The sequence below is a fragment of the Geotrypetes seraphini genome, chromosome 6, assembly GCF_902459505.1.
Source record: "Geotrypetes seraphini chromosome 6, aGeoSer1.1, whole genome shotgun sequence".
NCBI lineage: Eukaryota > Metazoa > Chordata > Amphibia > Gymnophiona > Dermophiidae > Geotrypetes > Geotrypetes seraphini.
In genome coordinates, this window is record NC_047089.1 from 145,067,388 (window position 1) to 145,081,083 (window position 13,696).

Genomic DNA, 13,696 nt, shown 5'->3' on the forward strand with positions numbered 1-13,696 from the left:
GATTGTGCTATAACCACTACTCTTTTGTGCAGGACTGAGATCACTAGCTGCCTATTTATATTGTAAAGGTATAAGTGATACAATGTTTTAGCCAACGTTTAGCGGTATATAAGAAATAAATTACATTACATTACATTCACGGTATACAAACATTTCTTGAGGACTGTATCAATTTTCACTTCCCCACATATATTGCGTTGCTTGCTTTCTCACTCTTTCTAGCGTCCTGGTATCAAAAGACTTCCATAAATTTAAAGAGGAAATTTTGCAATCTTACATATGGGCAAGCTAGAGAATTGTTCTCTAACCCAAGTAAAAGCCAGGTGTGTGTGTACATTACATGGCATTGAACAAATCTTTTGATATCTATGCACATTATTTGTTTAAGGTTTTATGGTGGAATAAAATGCACTTTGTTTAATATATCCTAATGAATATATGAAGGTTGTCAGAGTTCTATTTAGAGCCAGAAAAGTAACAAGCCCTCTTTTTTTTTTTTTTTTCATTCAGCACTTTACATAAATATTTGTCTCAAGTTAAATTCTAGAGAGCATTATGACAAAGGCTGCTGGTTTCGTTCCAAATAGGTCATCTCAGCACAAATTCCTCAGTGTGCTTTCCAGAAACCACATTATATTTTCTTTCATTTCCTCCTTCAGTAGTCATCCAAGTCCACTTTCTGGCACAAAAGTATGTTATTTTAGATGCAGTCAAATGAGTGGTGAAGAGTACATATCTTTCCTTGGTTCCTTGCTTCCCAGAACAGTTGTTGTTGTTGTTATGATTTTATTTTAAATTTGAAGCTTTTTTTTAAATCTTGCTTGGTGAATGTCAGAACTGGATAGTGAAGAAAAACCTGCAGACTGAGAAGCTTCAAGGTGTCCTCCAGCTGCATTGCTACCACTAGGGGGTGGAATATTTTCAGTCGCTAAGAACAGGTATGTTCCCTGAAGTCCTGCAGAACTTGCCTGTCCCTCACAATTGAAAATGTGACAGTAAAACAACACCCTCTATTGGTGAGACTGTGGGTGGAGGACTCCTGCTCAGCTTAGAGGGAACAGTGGGGGTAACTAGCCTCAGCTTTCACCAAGTCATGTTTTCAGTATTTCCACAATGAACATGCTCGAGATCTTATCTGCATACAGTTGAGGCAGTACATGCAAATAATCTAATGCACATTTACTGAAGAAATCCTGAAAACCCCAGCTAGATTGAAGTTCTCAAGGACTGAGGTTGGACACGCCTGTGCTACATATTAGCATAATACATACCCAGTTCAGTGTTTGTGCTGAATGTCACATCTTGGTCTCTTTCTGAGAGTCACCTATAACATTTGCTACTTCTCCTTTTGACTTCTGTATTGATTTGAAGAAACTTCATATCAATACGGGAGAGGCAGCGTGTGAGAGAAGGAGAAGCAAGGAAAGCAAAGGAAAGAAGAAGGGAACAGGAGCAGGAGAAAACAGTTTCGGGGCAGCGGCGAGAGTAGCTCTGCCCACCCCCACCGCGTCAGCAAAGATCAACTGGGCTCCTCCATAAGAAGAGTCGAGCCAACGGCAGAGACAGGGTGTAAGTGCAGGAGAAGTGAGGGAAAGCGAAGGAGAGGCAGCGTGTGAGAGAAGGAGAGGCAAGGAAAGCGAAGGAGAGCAGAAGGGAGCAGGAGAAAACAGTTTCAGGGCAGCGGTGACAGTAGCTCCACCCACCCCCACCGTGTCAGCAAAGATCAACCGGGCTCCTCCATAAGAAGAGTTGAGCCAACGGCGCGCAGCTGTTCGGCGCGTGGTGAAGGCAAGTGGCAAAGGCGCTCGCCTTAGCAAGAGCGCCTTTGCGAAGGGCCTCAAGAAGGACCAAGTCTTTTACACAAGGATATCGTGGAGGCAGCAAGGTAAGGTCCACACATCTAACTCTACAGTTAACAAACAACTAACTTCACAAGCTAGCAGGCAGACCAGCTAGCTCACAGACAGCAACAACTAACTCACAGCAGAGACACAAACACCAACACCACTAAGCTAAACTAGCTAGCAGGCAGGCAGGCCAGCCAGCTGGCACACAGCCATCCATCCAGCTAACAGCTATCCAGCTAACCAGTTAACAGGCAGGCCAGCTAACTCACAGCTATCCCAGCTAGCAGGCAGACAAGAGTAAAAGTCCAACAAGTGATAAGATAAGATCAAGAATGGCAGGGAAGACCAGAAGCACCAAGACTGCAATCAGAACTAGGGTTTCAGTTACCGAAGAGATCCAGAGGAAGGCCACAGTCTCCGTGCAGACTGAGGAGGACCCTCGACGAATGAAGGAGGCCTCTGTGCAGATCAAAGCTATCCCCCAGCTGAAGACTTCGACTTTTGTGCAGACAGAAGAGGTCACCAAGCAACAACCTGATGGAGACATCCTGCAAGAGCTGATGAGTTTGAGGGAAGAAGTGATGTGCCTGAGAAGTATCTGGGAAGATGAGGCGTTCATCGATGAAGTCCTCCAAGAGCTGTCCCAAGTCTCTGAGCAAGAGCATGAAGACAGGGCCATCTTCGAGACGTCTGAACCAACCAGACATACAACATTGGAAGTAACGGTTGGGGTACAAGAAGAGAATAGAGACGTTGACACCTGGCAGCTAGTCACCTCTGCAAGCAAACACAGAAGGCAGTCCCCTTCTTCAAGCAAGCACAGCAGCCTTACATCGACCCCCACAGATCACCTTGAGGAACAGATTCCAGTTGCTACAGGAAATACCTTCCAGAAGAACTCAGCAGGATTTCCAGGAGTGTGATTTTGAGGCCCAGCGGAAGACCCCAACTCCAGTAGCAGCAAAGACCCCAGCTCCAGAAAATACGGATCAGCACCCTCCCAAGAAGCGCAGAGTGGTTGTCATTGGGGACTCCCTGCTGCGGGACACCGAGGGACCAGTTTGTAGACCAGATCCACAATCAAGAGAAGTTTGCTGCCTGCCAGAAGCCAGGATCCCGGGATGTGATCACCTGCTTAGGAAGATTAATCAAGCCCCAAGACTACTACCCGATGCTTCTTATCTACGTTGGGACGAACAACACTGCCAGGAACTCCCCGGAGAAGATACCTGAAGACTTCAGTGCCCTGAGTAAGAAGCTAAAGCAGATGGAAGCACAGGTGGTCTTCTCCTCCATCCTTCCAGTGAGAGACAAGGGGAGAGCTAGGGAAGAACGTATCCAGAAGACTAACGAGTGGCTACACGGATGGTGCAAAGAGATGAACTTCGGCTTCCTTGACCACGGAGAGACACTTCAAGGACTACAGGGATCAGACGGGCTACACCTTAACAGAAGAGGGAAGAACGTCTTTGGATGACATCTGGCTCGTCTACTCCGGAAGGCTTTAAACTAGGTGAGCTGGGGGAGGGGACCCTACTCTCATCCTAATGGGGTAAATAACTATGTGGTAAGTACTTGCGTCAAATACAATACTGTGGTAAGTACTTGCATCAAATACAATACTGAGGTAAGTATTTGCGTCAAAAACAATACTAAGGGGGACAAACTAACTCAGCACGTAATTTGGGCAATAAAATTCTAGAGCTGGAAACAGAAATGAGAAATGCCGACCTAGATGTGGTGGTGATAACAGAAACCTAGTTCTCAGAGTCCCATGGATGGGATATGGCTATACCAGGATATAACTTGCTCCGTTGGGACAGAGTAGGCAAAACAGGAGGAGGAGTAGAACTATACATTAGAGAGGATATCAAAGGATCACGGATGTCAAGTTTACGGGAGAATCCCTCTGGGTGAATCTTGCCATGGGCAACGACAAATGCCTTTGTCTTGGTGTTGTTTACAGACCCCCAAAGCAACTGGACAACATAGACAAAGAATTAATTGCAGACATCGAAACCATCACTCTGCGTGGAGACACAGTGCTGATGGGGTACTTCAGTATGCCTGATGTAGACTGGAACAAACTTTCTGCTACGACCAGCGGCAGTAAGAAGCTACTGGCCTCCATGCGGGGAGCAAGCCTCAAACAGATGGTATTGGAACCCACCAGGGATCAGGTGATTCTGGATCTAATACTCACAGATGGAGACAGTGTCACAGAAGTTTCAGTAGGAGATGCTTTGGAATCCAGTGACCACAACATGGTATGGTTTCACCTCAGGAAGGGAGTTACTAGGTCAAATACATCAACAAAGGTTCTAAATTTTAAGGGAACTAACTTCCAGAGCATGGGAGATTTTGTCTATGAGGCACTACAAAATCAGGGCATGATGGACAGTGTGGAGGTACTATGGTCAACCCTGAAATCCACCCTGCAAGAAGCAACCAAACTTTACATAAAAACCGTGAGTAAACGACGGAGAAATAATAGACCCCAATGGTTCTCCACGGAAATCTCTGAACTAATAAAGCAAAAGAAAAAAGCATTTTTATCATAAGAACATAAGAAATGCCTTTACCGGATCAGACCTTAGGTCCATCTTGTCCGGCAACCCGCACACGCGGAGGCTAAGCTAGGTGTTCCCTGATGGACAAACAGTCACAACGACCGGAAGCCAAAGAAACCTATCTGGTAAAATCCAAAACTGTTAAAAAGCAGTCAGGGATGCCAAACTCTGGATGGAAGAAAATATAGTTAGGCAGGTTAAAAAAGGGGATAAATCCTTTTTCAAATACGTTAGCGACAGAAGAAAGAATACAGATGGGATTGTGCGCCTAAGGAAACCTGACGGTAACTTTGTAGACTCAGACTCGGATAAAGCCGAACTACTCAACAGCTACTTCTGCTTGGTCTTTACCCGTGAGGTGCCGGGATTCGAACTGCAACTACAGACAAGAGGGTGCTCGGAGGACCCATTCTGAGATTTTGAATTCACCGAGAGCAACGTCTATCACGAACTATCGAAACTAAAAGTAAACAAAGCTATGGAGCCAGATAATCTACACCCCAGAGTACTTCGGGAATTAAGAGATGTCCTGGTGGAACCGTTAGCCGCGTTTTTCAATCTTTCCCTAAGCAAGGGAAAAGTCCCCTTGGACTGGAAAACTGCTAATGTCATTCCGCTTCACAAAAAGGGAAGCAGGTTGGAGGCTGAAAATTACAGACCGGTGAGTCTCACATCAATAGTGTGTAAACTTATGGAAACATTGATTAAAAACAGATTGGATACATTTCTGGATGACGAAAGACTGAGGGATCCCCGCCAGCATGGATTTACAAAGAAAAGGTCTTGTCAAACCAATCTGATAAGCTTCTTTGACTGGGAAACGAAACAACTGGATGGGGGACAATCCCTGGATATCGTGTATTTAGACTTCAGTAAGGCTTTTGATAGTGTCCCAGACCGTAGGTTATTAAACAAGATGAATACGATGGGTCTGGGAGATACATTGACTGCATGGGTTAAAGACTGGCTTAGTGGCAGACTTCAGAGGGTGGTAGTAAATGGTACTCCCTCGGAAATGTCAGAAGTGACCAGTGGAGTGCCACAGGGCTCGGTTTTGGGTCCGATACTATTTAATATCTTTGTAAGGGATCTACCTCAGGGACTTCGAAGTAAAATTGCGTTATTTGCGGATGACGCTAAACTATGCAACATTGTGGGCAGCGCAACCGAGCCTGACGGCGCAACTGTGCCAGACACTATGAGGCAGGACTTACTTTTACTGGAACAATGGTCTAATACTTGGCAACTGAGTTTTAATGCCAAAAAGTGTAAGGTGATGCACCTTGGTAGCAATAACCCCTGCAGAACATATACCCTGAATGGTGAAAACTTAACAAGAACCATCGCAGAACGAGACGTGGGTGTAATCATTAGTGAAGATATGAAAACTGCCAATCAGGTGGAGAAAGCTTCAGCCAAGGCTAGACAAATGTTAGGTTGCATCCGGAGAAGTTTTATCAGCCGTAAGCCTTAAGTCATAATGCCGTTATACAGGTCGATAGTGAGATCTTATCTGGAGTACTGTGTTCAGTTTTGGAGGCCACATTATCAAAAGGATGTGAAGAGAATGGAGTCGGTTCAGCGTATAGCCACTAAGATAGTCTCACGACTTAAGGATCTCCCATATGAAGAACGTCTAAGCAGGCTGCAGTTATATTCTCTCGAAGAAAGCAGAGAAAGGGGTGACGTGATAGAGACATTCAAATATCTTACGGGCTGTATTGAGGTGGAAGAAGATATCTTCTTCCTTAGGGGGCCCACGGCAACCAGAGGGCATCCGCTCAAACTCAAGGGTGGGAGATTTCATGGTGACATCAGGAAATACTTCTTCACCGAAAGAGTTGTTGATCGATGGAATGGTCTTCCACGTCAAGTAGTTGAGGCCAGTAACGCACTTGACTTCAAGGGACGATGGGATAAACATGTAGGTTCGCTCCGGGGAAATGCTTAAAAAGAGGGTTCTTGTTGAGGAAGGGTTCTTGGAGTGGGTTCGCTCTGGGAAATTCTTAGAGGGAGGGTTCTTGTTGAGGGAGGGTTCTTCAGTGGGCAGACTTGGGCAGAAGGCCCTTTTTGCCATCATACTCTATGTTTCTATCACCTTTACCTATCTTTCAGAGTTTTACACAGACTGACATTATGTGGTATAGAACTGTAAATTCCATAAAATCTATTCATCGCATGCCCCATAGTCCTAGTATTTTTGGAAAGAGTAAACAAATGATTCACATCCACCCTTTCCACTTCACTCAGTATTTTATAGACTGCTATCATATCTCTCCTCTGCCGTCTCTTCTGCAAGCCTTAGCCACTTTAGCCTTTATTCATAGGTAAATCTTCCCATCCCTTTTATCATTTTTGTTGCCCATCTCTGTACCTTTTCTAATTCCACTATGCCCTGTCTCGGAAGAATCCCAATAAGATGCTTTGTTCTTATAGTATTAATCAAACTTGGAATCACATATAGTTCATAAATACCTTACCTCCCAAGTAGTAGATATCAATTTTAGTATGTAATTCAGAATTCTCAATGTCTATGATCTTCCTAGATTTTACAATTTTTTGGACCTCAGAAACACCACTCACCTCTCAAATGTTTATCACAGCGATTACCTTATGTGTTGCCTCCTCACCGGTCCTCCTATTTAACCAATATAGGTTTGCATAGGTTTCCACAATCATTAAAACTAAGATAAGTAAAAAGCTTTTTGCAAGACGTATTTGAACATAGCATTTTAAAGCAGTGTTCTTCAACCTTTTTACACCCATGGACTGGTGGAAATATAAGAATTATTTAGTGGACTGGCAAACTACTAAGACTGAAATTTTAAAAAAAACCATCTCTACCCTGTCCCTGCGAGCTCGGTCCCGCAAACCATCTGATCCTATCCGTACAAGCCTCATACACCAGATCTAGCATCTTTGTCCCTCTCTCCTTATTTCTCATCTGATCCCCTTTCCCAACATCAATCTATCTCTACTTTCTCGTTCCTTTGTCTCTCCCCTTTCCCTCATCTCTCCCCTTTCCCTCATCTGATCTCTCCATTCCATCCTAACTCGTTCCCCTCCTCTAATCTCCCTGCCAGCTGTTTCCTTCCTATTTTCCTTCCTCCCCTGTCCAGTAGTACCCCTTCTCCCTTTCTTCCTCCCCTTATCCAATAGTAACTCTCTTCCCTTTCCCTCCTCCCCTGTCTAGCAGTGCCCCCTTCCCCTTCCTCCTCCCCTGTCCATGAGTATCCCTTCTCCCTTCCCTCTCCTCCTTCCCTCTCCAGCAAATGTTTTCTCTCTTTAGCCTAGCGGCATCTCTGTGTGCTTTTAACTTTGGCACACAGCTTTCCCTAAAGCAGTAGTTTAGCTGCGGTTTCATGAGGCAGCCTCAGGGCCTTTGGTAGGCCAGCCCACATCGCATCATCAAAGCGGGCCGGCCTAGCAAAGGCCCCCTCATGAAACCGTGGCTTAACTACTGCTTAGGGGCAGCTGTGTGCTGAAGTTAAAAGCACACAGAGCTGCTGCTGCTGGTCTGGAGGTGCGGATACATACGCGGCAGGAGACAGGAGACCCGGCGAAGGCAGGAGGTGGCAGGAGGCAGCAGTCCCGGCATACGTGACGGCAACAGGAAGTTGCAAGTCAGCCTCTCTTCCTGCCTAGTGTGCAGTTTGTGAAGACCTGAATCCTTCACGGACTGGCAAGAAATTTTTGCAGACTGGTAGTTTAAGAACACTGCTTTAAAGCACTTCTAAGCACTTTGTACAGAATTGCACTTTAAAACCTGCACTTTAGATATGCAAACCTATATTGGATAAATAAGAGGACCGGTGAGGAGGCAACATGTCAAGCTTATCGTTGTGATAAACATGTGAGCGGTGAGTGGTGTTTCTGAGGTCCAAAAAGTTGTAAAAATTAGGAAGATCGTAGACATTGAGAATTCTGAATTACATACTAAAATTGATATTTACTACTTGGGATGTAAGGTATTTATGAGCTGTCTCAGAAGAAGCCAGAAAACTACTGTTTTTTTAAAATTAGATATTCATATATAGAAGAAATCTAGTTGGGCCTTATACAGTAATTATATGTCAACTATTCAAGCATCACAGTTTGTTTACTAATATTAACATCAAATGATTGCACTACAGCATTCAAGGTTAAGAGCATGAAAATAAGTGACAATTTTTATAGCTCTAGTAAGGTTAATGCATAAAAAGTTGTTCCATTCATGAAAATAAACTGACTAATCAGATCAGTCCCAAAGACACCCAAAAATATCTACTTGCCCCAACTCCCCCCGCAAATCAGATTACAGAACCCATTGATGACCTTCCGGAAAGCGGTAAAGGCCCTCTTCTTCAACTAAAATTACAACCGCAATTTACCTCTCACCCCCCCAAACTCCCCCTCCCTTCTCCATTCTGAACCTTTACTTAAATTGCTGTATAGTCCATTCTTAACCTGTATTTAAATTGCCGTATAGTCCTTGTACTTCAACTACCTTATAGTCTTTGTATTGTTTAAATGTACTCCACTGTGAATGTTTGCTTGTAGGCCATTCTGAGCTACTGGGAGGATGGGATAAAAATCTAAATAAATAAATAATCCAATGTATGTGGCTGTAAACTTGCCAGAAAACCTCTGTCCTGTCTATTGACAATAATTAAAACATCATACCATAGATATACATGTCCTCAGACTCGCTTAACTGTTGCTTCCTGGGCTTTTGGTGTTGCTGCTGGTGGTGATTGTTCATGTTGTTGGTTTCCATGGCCTCAGCCTTGCCTGTTCGCTGTGCCAGAAGGGGTTGCGAGTCTGGGAAGATGATGTGGATGAGGAACTTCAGCAGGGCCTCCACAGCAGCCTCTGCTTCCCATCTGTGGTGTTGGAAGCGGTGTTTGGAGAGCAGGGGAAAAGAGGATAGAGGAGGAGACCAGCGGCAGGGACATGTGTATGTATTTGCTCGCTATTTGCCCAGTCTCTGTGCTGGGGGTGGGGGTCTAATGAGGTACTTGACAGCTTTCTGTCGTCTGGCCATCTGCTACTGCAACTGAACAGGGCAAGAGGGGGATGCGGAATGCAGAGAACTTGCCAACCTCCAGCCGTGAGAGAGGCGGGAGGTAGAGATGAGGAGAAAAAGAGTGAGAAAGAATGCAGTCCCCCCTTGTCTCCAAAGCCCCACTCACTACCCCAAGAAATCCTATAATAATGTGCCTGTCAGTGAAGAAGAATGAGTCTGCCCAATGGGATACTGCTAAGAAGACATTGTTTCCAGAGTTGCCAAACGACACTAGGTAAAGTCTGGGATTCAGTACCTTGAGTGAATCCTGTAGGCAGGTTTTTCCCAATTTTCTTTCATTTGATTAGTGGAAGGGTGAAGCCAATGCTCTTTCCACTTCCAGTGATATGAATATGTATGTATTAAATATCCAAACTTGCAATTGCACACTAGACATGCCTGCATATACCATTTAAGGTCAGGAAGACCTAATTCCCTTCTCCATAATCCATACATTTTATATGCCTGCAGTTTGGGCTTCTTAGTTCCCCAACAGAACTTAATAAACATCTTTTTGATCACTCTTAAGTCCTTATACAAAAGGAAAATGGGCAATGTCTGGAGCACATAAAGCCTCTTGGGGGAAAGATTATTTATTTTTAAAATTTATATATCAAATATATCTTGCGGTTTCCATATAAAACATACTGTACATAACATAAAATCAACATTACAAAAAGTTGTTTTCTTGCCTACTTCCATATATTTACCTGTACAACTAGAAATTTTTCTTTACATGAAATCAGAAACAAATAACTAAAAATAGTCATTCTAATCAAATTAACCCTACCACTAAGCCATAAGGGTAAAGACTTCCACATCTCCAAGCGGTGTTTAGTGAACTGTATAAGATCCAGAATATTATGCTGATATAAATTCTGGGGGTCTGCAGAAAGTTGGATACCAAGATATCTAAAATGTCCTATAGCCCAGCAAAGCGGAAATTCATCCTCCGAAGCGGAAATCAATGAGGCCTCAGTAGGTAACATCTCGGGTATTAATTTATTCAGTTTAAAGCCAGAAGTCCCCAAATTCCTTCAAAATTTCCAATAGAACTGGGAGGGAGTGTTTTGGGTCTACCAAGTGCACTAGTAAGTTATCTGCGAATGCTAATATTTTAAATTCTTTGGATTCCAAACACATCCCCCTACACACATACACAGATCTCCAGATGGGTGAAAATTTCTTGATAGAGAAGGCCTAAAATTAGTTCAAAAAGCAGCAGCAAGAGGGAATAGCCCTGCCTGGTATCCTGCTGGATAGGGAAAACTTAACTACATACCTCATTCACTGCTATAATGCCAAAGTAGAGCAATATAATGTTTTAATAGCAGAGAGTACTATAAATATTTGGTTCGGGCTTATTTTGCACCTGCCTATATGTCAGCTCTACGGACAGTTGCCCTAAGTGTGCGGCCCCCAGAGCTACCTTGGGCAATATGTTTTGGTTATGCCCGGGCATTCGGGCTTATTGGAAACACATTTGCTTGCACATTAAGTCTATATGGAATTGCACTTGGGTACCCACGGACACTTTTCTTTTTACATTAAAACTCTCCTTGGTCCCTGTTAGACCAGGTGCTGCTGCATTTGTACAAAAAGCTATCTTTATGGGACTCAAAACTATTCTTCAGTGCTGGTTGTCTCCGTATACTCCCACAGTGGCGCACTGGCGGACCCAGATGATCCAGCTGGCGAGGTGTGAGCGCCAGGCTATTGCTGATATGGACTCTAAGCATGGCTCCTTCTATCTCCGGTGCTGGTTCCTTTCCGTTCTACTTTGACACCTCAGACTACTGAACTAACCTATATGGCATGCTTATTTTATGTTGGACTTTGGAGTAGTTGTTCCCTTGGGTGTGTGTGGGGGGGTTGTTTTGTATATATGCTTCTTGATTGACTGTTCTCTTTTTGTGTATTTTCTTTCAAAACTAATAAATAGATTTAAACATAATAGCAGAGAGAAATGTGGCCCAGATTTCATACTTCTCAAGTACCCCAGATATAAATCTCCAGGTCACCCTGTGGATCATCTTCTCATATTCTTTATCACATGGCGATTACAGACAAGCACTAAGGTGGCAGCACTCTAGTTAATCAATTGGCCAGAACCTTTGCTAAAAATGTAGTTTCAAAACATAAAAGGGAAATAGGATGGTAAAATTACAAATATAGTGGATCCTTTCCTGGTTTTGGTAACCCTATAATCTGGGTTTAGTTTAATATACCAGTCAGCGTGCATTGAGACCAATGCATTAAAGTGTGCTGTAAGGGAAATGGCTACCTTCACTCCTAGAAGCTTATAAAACTCAGTTCTGTAGCCATCTGAACTCTTGGTCGTCCCTAATTTACTCTGCTATACCCCATATGAAACTTCCTCACTCTTAATGAGGGCATTTAATATTTGATACTGCATATTGGACAGAGATGGGAGCAGTCATCAAAATATGTTTTAAGGGCTGTAAAGAAGAGTATGAAAGTGTCCACAATCTCCCTCTCTGTGTGAACCAGCCTGCCCGAGGGAAGTCCCACAGTGTTGTTGGAGACTTCTTAAAAGACATTCTAACCAAAGGATCTCTGTTTTCTGTTGTTTTTTATGTGCTGAGTACGCCATAATGTCAACCTCCCCACCCCCCGAGAGCTGTTTTAGCTGTTTCACCATATAAAACTAGGTCCTCGGCATGAGCATGGTTGTGCATCTCAAAAGACCTGGAACAATATCTGAACACACTAGACATTGACAAAATCACCATCTGTGAAACTACTGTGCTGTTTAGAATTGCCTATGTTTAGAATATCCTATGTTCTTGGGAAGGACTTGATATTCAGAGTGCCAAATCCAGCTCAAAGCATCTAGCAGGCTATGTAAAGCAATAATAATCTACAGCTAGGGGAGTGGCCAAGATGACTGCCTGAAATGAGTCAAGGGAATGCTTTGCATTTCCCTATAGAGATATGGGGGAAAGTTAGAGACTTTCCCTCTGAGTTTCAGATTGTTTGCTGTTGCCGACAGGTTTCAATTCATGAAGCATTCGACAAATTGAATATGCTGAATTCTCCTACTGGGCCAATTGAAACTGTAGCCCTGGGAGACACCACCTGCCTGACTCTAGAAATGGTGCCTAACCGTGTCTAACTTGTAGGCGCTGGTTGGCGTGGATGTCAATTGACCGCAAGACACAATTTATAGAATCACACTTAGCCATGTCTAGGCATCACTAGGCATGCCTCTGGTAGACACTGGTATACAACCTGGCCTAATTTACCAGTGCCTAACTACACCACCTAGCAGTGCCTAAGTCAGCTATGCCTATTCTGCACCCTTATCATGCCTTCTTTTCAGGTAGGTGGCAGAAGGCACCTCAACTTAGGCATTGCTAGGCGCCATGTGGATATCCATGTACAACCTAAATTTGCAATTCAAAAATTGTTTTTTAATGGTTTTTTAATGGCATCATCAATTTCCACGCTATTTAACCCATTAAAAACAATTAAGTTGCCCACAAATTTTAGTTAGGTGTCATTCGGTGTCCATGATTAGGAGGACATCTAACAGCATCTAATCTAGATGCTGTTTATAGAATCAGGCTCCATTTATGGACTATATAACACTATTATTTTCTTTTGAATCATTGTGAATTTGTTTGCCTATTTGTATTATGATTTTTCTGAAAGAGCTTTTCTCTCTCGTTTAATGCTTGGAAAAATATAAAAAATGCAATAAATATAACATTTTTTTAAAAAAGCAATAAAAGGTAATTAAAATTCTCTGGTGATGCCAGGCAGATCTTTATATTATGCAATAACACTAATAGTATGCATATTTTTATTCATCTATTATTGATTGTTGCTATAAAACCCAGATGGGGCCCCCTATTTAGGAAGCACGCTATTGTTAAAGAGTAGTAACAATAGTAATCTTTACAACAAGACCAAGGATCTTAAGTGTCTGCGGTTAACCCTTTAGAGCTAATCATGAAAAGTAACTAACATGCAGACTATCATCGGTCCCATTAGTCTCAAAGAGAAAATTGTTCTTAACAAAAATTTTTTTGAATTTCCTTAAACTATTGATTGCACAAATGTTCAATATATTAATTGCCCTATACTAGTTCAGTTTTCCTTATCAACAAATCTTTATTTAAAGCAATACTTAGCTTGGGCGAAATTTCTCTGCCCAGCCACATCCATCTGGAGATGGTAATGCCCCCTATTTATTACAGGTTTTCTTATTT

The 13,696-nt window shown here is 43.0% G+C and overlaps 1 protein-coding gene across 2 annotated transcripts in view; it reads left to right on the forward strand.

Annotated features, from left to right (window-relative positions):
* Positions 1 to 13,696, forward strand: part of NPAS2 (neuronal PAS domain protein 2) — a 363,736-nt gene that overhangs the window by 232,103 nt on the left and 117,937 nt on the right. The window lies entirely within an intron of this gene.